Below are 9,632 nucleotides of genomic sequence, written 5' to 3' on the forward strand. Positions count from 1 at the left end.
AAACCACCACGCGTGGGTGGCTTGAAGGTGGCAGCTTGAGTCTGAAGAATGTAGTACTTGGCGTGAAGATGTGTGAATGATTAAGATGCATGAGGGAAAGTGTAAATACACTTTCAGAATTCACTAGCAGTTAAATAATCACAGCTTTTATATAGAAAGATGAAATCGTTGGGTAATTTAGAGAAACTAAATTCATTTTCAAAATAAGTAATCCTCTTGCAGATTGAGAAGGATAGAAGACAGTTTCTCAGCAGATGGCTGCATACGTGAAATGAATGGAACCACAAAATGCATCTGGAACCTGATTTTTGTAAGATGGACTCCAAAAGGGATTCTGCATCTGGTGTAAGGAACTTACTCCACATTTCCCTCACAAGTGTGGTACAACCAACTGCATGGACTCCTCTGTCAGCCAAAACACTGCTTGAGAAGCACAGATCTGCACTGCCACACATGAACTCCCAGGACTCACAGTACCAGCAATGCACAGCCTGCCATACTTTTTTTTAAACTGAAATTATTTGAAGAAGAGAAGAAAAATGCCTAAGGCCCTTCATCTAATTACTAGCTTCTACTTAAATGTAAACAAATGCAACAAACATGAGCACACACAAGCATTCGGTTTAGATACATGCCTTCCTGCTACTCCAGATAGGAACTTGGTCTTACTGTCATTTGGGAATGCAACAATGGAAAGCGAACTTGAACAAAATTCAAGAGTACATGCACATTAAAACATAACTCATATTGCTGCAGATGGAAAATGGCCCAAGAGAAGGCATTTTCCAGTTTTAAAATGACACCCACATATTTATGAAGTCATTACTTAGCTGTAACAACAGGTAGGAGGTTTAAACCAGTGCTGCTCTGTATACTCGTACTTTAAAAATCATGTGGGCTTTATGAGCAGTAATAAAAACAAAAAACTTGTCTTTTAAATAAATAATTTTACAGTCCATGTTCTTACAGTTTTGGATTGATTGTAACAGTTCAGATTTGATTCATGTGAAAACCTGGACAAAAAAACAACATGAGAAGAACTATCATTACTTAGGGCAAGTGAAATACAGAAAAATTAATTACCACAGTAATATCCTATTTTTATTTACATTTTGAATCAGATCACAGTCCCAAAATGTGACACTTACTTCAGTTTTAATGAACAGAATTGAAATAAAGAAACAACAAGCAAAGCAAAAACCAGACTATTAAATCTGAAGTCTTCACTGCTTATGAGCAAGTGATTTGAACATTTTCCTCACTTCAGTGCTCTCCTTATGGAAATCTACCATTTTATTCTTCCACACAGCAAAGAAATCCATCACTCCGCTAAACCTCCAAATCAATTCCTACTCCTAACCCTATCCTTTCTCCCATTCTGACTACTATCAAATTAATCTCCTTTCAACTGTTTGAATGTAATGGGTTTTTAAGAATTTACCTCTGAAATTATTCATCCCTGAAATTCTCCGACTTGAGCAGCACTAAAGAAAGGAGAATTGGTGGCTCACAGAATGGGAGCCCAAGGAAAACAGCAAAGCCAACGAGACTGTACGAGGACACAATCCTGCTGGTTTAGCTGTCAAATCCCAAGGAGGCAGAGTGCTCTCTCTACTGGTAAATATAAGTTAAATTAACTTGTACGTATGAAGCATATTTTTCATCTTGAGTAGTATGCCCTCCCAGCTGAGGCAGAAATACACTGCAGCCACACTGCACCGAGTCTAGTACCTATGCTATAACATAATACAGTTATGAAAACAGAGACTACCAAAAATCTGGCCAAAATCATTCAAAGATGGCATGCACTAATCTAACAACCTGCAACACAAAAACTAAACTTTTCAGTAAATCAGAACTTATTTCTGAGACACAAAAATACTCCTAACTTCTTCAGCGTGATCTGTTAGAATTTGTAGCACTATCTAGGAGTGTCAGAATGGCATTCTGTTAACTTCCCAGACAGATCCTTCTATTTGTTATCCTACAGTAATAGTTGATATGTGAAGAAATATTCATGGCTGCTATTAAAAATTCTGTAAGTCACATGAATAATTGAAATATTCTTTTTATTTCTGCACATTAATTTGTATTCTGGATGTTACTTTATTTACTATTCCTTGTAAGTATATTGCCTATCTGCAAGAATAATGAAAAATTATATGGCAAATTAACAATTAAACCAATTAACAATTAAAATAAATTAATCATAAATGTAAACATAAACATGCCTTCAGTCTATAAAATTACTAAAATCAGTAAACTGGCCTAAGAAATTGCAGTTAAAATGATCTGAACCAGGTTAGAAGCCTATGACACAGACTGGGAGAAAGGCTACTTTTCCAAAGCCAGGATCACCCTTTATAGGCTCCACAGAAAACTTCTTTATTTGCTATCGAAATAGAATTCAGTCACTACTCAGCTATACTGAGAGCAGCAGATACCCTCCAGCTATGAAAGACTGGAAGAAGATCTAAATTGCTTATTGGTTCATGTCCTTATCAGGAAATTGCATCTCTCTACTACTTTTGACTGACCCTCAGTTCCATATATTGCTGTTCAGGATCAATCAAAGGAGGGCAGACAGAACCACCACTATTAAAAGACTAAACAGATGGTATACATATAAAACAACTCTTCTTCCCTCACTGATAAATTTTGCTTAATTCACATTGCTAACATTTTGAGAATCAGAATTTTAAAAGACATTACAGCCCAAATGCATTAAAAATTTTCACTTTAATAAGCACATAATTTTGTGTTAAGATACCTAACAACTTTAAATGTACATGGGATAGATTTTCTACTAGACAGTCCCTGTGCAACAGTGGACCTACCCAGTAAGTGCAAGCTCGTATTTTAACATTTTATTGTTTGGTATTACTCAGATGTTTTTCATGAACAGAAAACTACAGCTCTTCCACCACCTTCTAATTAACTTTTAATTCCTAAAAAAACCCCAAATCCAATAACTGACAGGAAATCAATGAAGAAAGAGATTAAATAAGTGATTATTCTCAGACAACACTAAGGAAAGGAATTATATTAATAAACACCTCTTATATTCCTCTCATCTGCTGCTGTGACACAATACAGAAGTCTTTCTATAGCATGCAATGCAAAATGGCTGTACACAATGGCAAGTCTTTCCCTATAGATGTAGCAGCTAATTAGATTCTTCTGTCACTTAATCACGCATAGATGAGTTGGCTTTCATGGACCTTTACTGTTTTAAGGATCAAAGAAACTACACATTAATTTTATTTTCCTTACATCCTACATCAGAATTCCTGGAAGAGAGACACTTGAGGCTATACATACAGCAGTAATGAAGAAATGAATCTATATCAGCAGCAAGAACTAGGACAGCTGCCAGAAACTCTGCACTTATTAAAAAGATTTATAAATACCTCTTAATTAACGTAAGTCATTAAGAATAGTTTATAACAAACATTAAGAATCAACAAGATAAGGCGCACCACTCACTTCTCACTAGCTGGCCTCATCCTACTCTTCAGGCAGGACCGTTCTGATACAACCAGACCTAGCTGCTGCACCCTCTGTGCTTCTACATGTGACTACAGCCTGGTTGTTGCTCCTAGCTCTGGATCTATCAAAGCACTCCTACATGCAGAGCCTTTGATCCTTCTCTAGCAGCAATCCACCTCCTTGACTAAAAAGCCAGTGCTAGAGCCCTCCCAAATACACAGCAGTTCAGGAACATCTTACTGGAGCCTGGAGACTTCAAAAGCTCTGCTTCTGCCTAAGTCCTTCAGGGGAATACATAGCATATGAGCAAGCAGCTAAAAAACAATACAGAGAAAATAAAAAATACTTTAGTAAAGGCCTCTTTACCCTTGAAATCCAAAGAGAATCATAGAATTTTTAGAAAAAGAGCAGATATAGTGAATGAACCCCCTTTTAGACTCCATTTGCCTGCAAGGGTAGGAATATGATGAGCAACCACAAACACACATTACCTTCTTGGCCTCAGCCTCTTCTCTGTCAGAAAAAATGGTACTTTTAAACAGAATTTCCATCTTTTGCTCTCATATTAAGCCTCAGATTAGTTTATCTCTAAAACCTGGCAGCCCTCTTCCCTAGCCAGCCTTGGTTGTAACATACATACTTCCTGCAGCTGGACTACTGAAACAGTTCAGAAACTGAGTCATTATCACACCTCCATCATTAACCCTAAGCAGGGCTGTATCTTACCATGCTTGTACACTTCCAAGGTCACACAGCAAGCTGTAGCTGTTCTGTGGAAATATCCAGTAAAATACCAAAAGCAAGATAAGCTTGCAGCATGTTAGTATAGTCCTTATGCTTTTTATGTTTTAAAACCTAAATATGATTTGAGATAGTTTACACTAACATCTCAGTCCTTTTTCATCTGGTTGCTTATTCATGCATCTCTATTTCCTTGGGGTTTAAGAGGCTACAGTATCTTTTTTAGGGAAACAAAATATTGCATTTAATCTCAAACAAAACATTTTGGGTTTACCACTTGATTTTGATTGATAAATTAGTTCAGCTGCTAATTGAACCTTCTAGGTTTTTAACAGTCCTACCTCTAACTAAAAATGCCTCCTTAAAATAATTTATCCTTCTTCTCCAGTCTGCTGCTTCTACTCAAGCCATGTACTATTACTGACAGGCTTGAGAGGTGGGCCAGTGAAAACCTCAGGAAATTCAACAACTGCAAGGTCCTACCCATGGATCAGGGCAATCCCAAGCACAAATACAGGCTGGACAGAGACTGGATTGAGAGCAGCCCTGAGGCTAAGGACTTGGAGGTGTTGGTTGATGAAAAGCTCAACATGAGCAGGCAGTGTGCACTTGCAGCCCAGAAGGCCAACCGTATCCTGGGCTGCATCAAGAGGAGCATGACCAGCAGGCAGAGGGAAGTGATTCTACCCTATACTCCACTCTCATGAGTAGATTCTACCCCTCTACACACCTGCAGTACTGCGTTCAGCTCTGGGGCGCCAACACAAGAAAGATGTGGACCTCCTCCAGCAAGTACAGAGGAGGGCCATGAAGATCATCAGAGGGATGAGACACCTCTCCTATGAGGACAAGCTGAGAGAGTTTGGTTTGTTCAGCCTGGAGAAGAGAAGGCTCCAGGGAGACCTTACAGCAGCCTTCCAATACCTAAAGGGGTCTACAGGAAAGCAGGAGAGGGACTTTTTACAAGGGCATGTAGTGACAGTACAAGGGTAAATGACTGTAAACTGAAAGATTTAGATTAGACATTAGGAAGAACTTCTTCACTGTGAGGGTGGTGAGGCACTGGAACAGGTTACCCAGAGAAGTTATGGATGCTCCATCCCTGACAGTGTTCAAGAACAAGCTGGAAAGGGCTTTGAGCAACCTGGTCTAGTGGAAGGTGTCCCTGCCTGTGGCTGGGGGTTGGAAGTAGGTGATCTTTAAAGTCCCTTACAACCAAAACCATTCTATGATTTCATACTAGTGAGACTTTGTAGCAAAGAAACCCCTGGGTTTTGGAACCGATGAAAACAAAATACAATCAACAAAAATGAGATCATTAAGGTAACGATGACCTTATATGCTACTCAGACTGTACACATGGAGTATCAGTGAGCAGCAGTGATTTAACTGTTTTGCACTGATAATCCCCCAGCCGTGGTAATACGCGCATCCCCTCTTTACTGGTGGATAACAGGATAGGTGGCTCACACCTGTGAGCCCAAGTTGGTAGGTTCAAATTGCACAAAAAACCTTCCCCCAGTTATTAGACTAAACACAGTCATGATTCCCCAGAATATTCTATGTTAGATCATTTTAGCTCCCTATAAATGAGAGCAATGGTGTTTTCATGCAAACACCCAGGATGGGACAGATACACCTATTTGTCCCCCAAAGAATAAAGAAATATTGTCCACAGAACTACATATAGCTGGTGCTCAAGGCACACATATAGGAAGATGAGGGGAAGAACAGTCTTTTAAGGAAAAACTACTGGAAAATCAAGTATACCAAGGAAGCCTGCAGTTACAGGGAGCTGGAAGAGATGACCAAAACTGGAAGCAGACTTTCCAGCCATCCTAGCAAAGCTCCTGAGTATCTCCTTTTTCTGATAAGATCACCATATTTCCTAGAAACAGGGAAAATAAGGGCCTCCTTTAGCTTGTTTGTCATTTTGTTTGGTTTGTTTTTTTTTCTAGAAACAGACACAAATTTTGCTTAGGACCACCCAAATTCTGTTAGCTCAATAAGTATGGTTTAGTTTTCTATGTAATCAAGAAAGCCAACACGCTTGGTATGAGGACCTTGTAGTCCCAAGCTGAACAAAGAATTTCACTACATTCATAATCAATTAACAAACAGCCATTCCTATTAGGATATAATAACCTATTATATATAACCTGAATATAATAACCTATTAGGAATGGTTATTTGTTAATTCAATGGCTAATATGTTCCAGGCAGGTATTAGTGAGCTTAGCATATTGAGCTAAAAGATCAAAATGAAACTAACTTCCTCCATCCTTTTTTAGTTTGGATAAGTTAAATTTCAGCATAGTCATTCGTATTTCTTGATACCCAGATGCAAAATAATGTTAAAAAAAAGCATTAGGTCGGGCCTCTGAAAGACTGAATTCTGTACTTTTTTGCTTAAAACACTCATATGTATGTTAAGCACACTGCACTCTGCGTTCCTATTTTCTTTACAATTTCATGAAACTTCTATGGTAAGAATTAGCTGTCAAGAGAAAACTCAGATTAACACAGTCATCTGATTAACATTGGTTTCTTGGACTCAAATTCATATTAAAATATAAATATCATTAGCATAGAGTTATTAGGCTAAAGATACAAAGGATTAATAGCTTTAGGGGCACTTTTTCCTCTAAGCTTGGTTTCAGCTGTGCCTGAGAATCAGAGGAAAAGAAGTCACTCTTGGTCATAACCTGAAAACACATGGCAAAAAATGGAGGTAAAGAAGTACATGAATCTACTACTTCTGAAATTCAGAGATTTGTAATGGTTGGCTCAAATAAGTCTCCAGAGCCAGAGAGGTTCTGTGAAATGAAGAAACAGTATTTCATATCTGAATTTGTTCAACTTGTTTTGTGGTGAACTACCTTGTGCAGATGTTCAATTGCCATTTCATTTGTTGAATTTTCTGGAAATTGAAGAAAAATACCAGACATACAATGAATTCATTATAAGGTTGGAAGCTATTTTTTTTTTTACATAACACAGTCATAAATGAGTAAGAAATTGAAATAATTAGACTCTACTATTATTCTGTTAGTAACATCTCAAAATTGGCAAACTATTCAATCAAAAACTGAGTTACCCTAGTTGTACCAACATGAAGGATATGTTTTTTATTTGCTTCAAATTCAACTTTGAACATAAGTAGAATGGATTTAATTTTCCACATTACCTTGGCCTGATACAATGATCTTACTTTCTTCAAGGTTTTCACCCTGCAGCAGCTAAAAATGGGGCCACAGTGAAATTAGAAAGCTGTGCTTCAATTTCAGAGAAGTGTGGGATGTTTTATTCATCCTTACATACTGAGTTCAGGAGTTGGGCTAGCTGTGTTTTCCAAGAAATCTATCATTGTTCTATAGTGCCATGAGAGCAACCATGCAGTGCAATTTATCTATTACAGTTTGCCTTTTATACCTTACAGTAGAAATGATCCATATCTGCATTTCATAAGCATCCATTCACCTCTGGAAGAAATAAGTTTTATTATCTTTTTGACATAATCACTTGGTTTTGCATACTTTTTTAGAAGAAACAAAAGACTAGTATTTTTTATATTCTGTGCCTAAAAATCCTAGAATAATTAAATTTATTTAGTAGAAACAAAAGCTAAGTCTTATATTTTTCATTTTCTATGTCTCAAAACTCTTGAGTAATAATACTTCTCAAACACAGAAAGCACCCACTTGTAATATTCATAACTGAGTAGTTGGAGAGGTTGTGGCTGTTTCATTTATTGACGTGAAAAAGCAAAAAACTTGTATGTATTAACAAAAGTATTCCTTTTACCCTTTTGTAACAACTAATACTTCGCAGGTGCAAAGACAGGGATTTCTTCTGATCAAATATTAACATTTTCGAATTCAAACCAACTGCTCTAACATTACAAAATAGGTTTGATATTTTCAGTTAGCTCTAACACATTACGTGCATATCGGAGAAGAAGGGAACCGAAATACATCAGAATGTGTTTTGCAACTTCTGTGGTCATTACTAGGACAATTACCAGTTCATTACTCATAACCACTATGTAAAAGGCTACACAGGCTTTTCTAATTGAGGGATGGAACCTAAGATGATGTGTTGCAGCAGATGCATAAGTTTATGAATTTACAAACCCAATTACACCTGTTACAATTTACAGGCGACACAGGAAAAATATCTCGGTGGATCACAAGTGTGTTAATGTGATTTTTCTTGAAAAAGGAAAACAGGGAATTGTAATATTTCTGTTGACCACTTAACAAAGTTAACTTCTCTAAAAATTAAGGACAATCAGGAGATGAAGGAAGCTGTTGTTCGCTGGACTTTTACCTTTTTTGAGAAAACAAAGCTATTCGTACTCGTTCACCCCACAGGAGTTTTGGAAAAAAAAAACTTCTGAACATCACCACAGCATGGGTGGCACGGTTACTACTGAAATTTATTTCCACAACATTCCAGTAAGATGAAGTATTATCACCTTCATGCACCATATGGAAAAATTTCATGTTCCCAGAAAGAGGCTGAAAAAACGTACTGAAAATAAAAAATTATGTTCATTCTACACAATGGGAAAACATTATACAAAATGCTGAGTTCTGGTTAATTAAGGAAGAACCATCTACTCTATGGAGAAGGGTATCCATAAGGAAATGCGATGATGCAATTTATCATGTTTCATAACGCATAAATTCAGAGGAGACAATTTCAGTCACAGGGCATTCTAGTGACAGTCAAACTCATTAAGAGTTTTTCTGATAATCATTGGAAAACATGAATTCACCAGAAAATGAAGTATTCACTAAAACCATATTTGTTTTTGTTGAGCAGAGCACAGGTGGGTTTCCTCTGAAAGCAGCTCTGTTTCCTGTCAAGTAACATGCATAACATTTAAGTCTACCAGACTCTTCAGTCTGAGGACACTTACCCATTACAAGCGTCCAGTCCCACACACTACAGGATTGGCAAGCTTATAGCTCTGTAGTTAGACTGACCAAGCAAAATATGTTGGGCCCAAGATTTAAGAAGCACTAGACTACCTGGCCAGTTGGCTGAAGTATACCAAGCTCTGGCCAAAGCAGATGCCCAAGAACATTAGCTACAGGAAAAACCTGGCCAAGAAGCCTGGCAGCTCTTCAAGGTTCTCCCAACAGAAGCTCCAGGATCTCTGGCCGCTACATCAGAAGCTCCAAGGCCCCATTTAAGACCCTGAAGCTTTAGATGTGGAGTGGGAAACATTTATATAAGAGGTAAGCAGGGTGGGTAAACAGCTGGCCAAGAGCCTAGAAGCCTAAAGACCTCAGACAATTGATTTCTTTCAATTTTTCTTCATTTGCTTCCTATTAATTCCTGCCTTGGCTTTATATGTCAGAAAATTTCTTGTTCCTTTTATTCATATCAGCTAC

The sequence above is a fragment of the Pezoporus wallicus genome, unplaced genomic scaffold (assembly GCF_028554395.1).
Source record: "Pezoporus wallicus isolate ANWC-B61680 ecotype Strahan unplaced genomic scaffold, APGP_CSIRO_Pwel_v1 contig_10094, whole genome shotgun sequence".
NCBI classification, from domain to species: Eukaryota; Metazoa; Chordata; class Aves; order Psittaciformes; family Psittacidae; genus Pezoporus; species Pezoporus wallicus.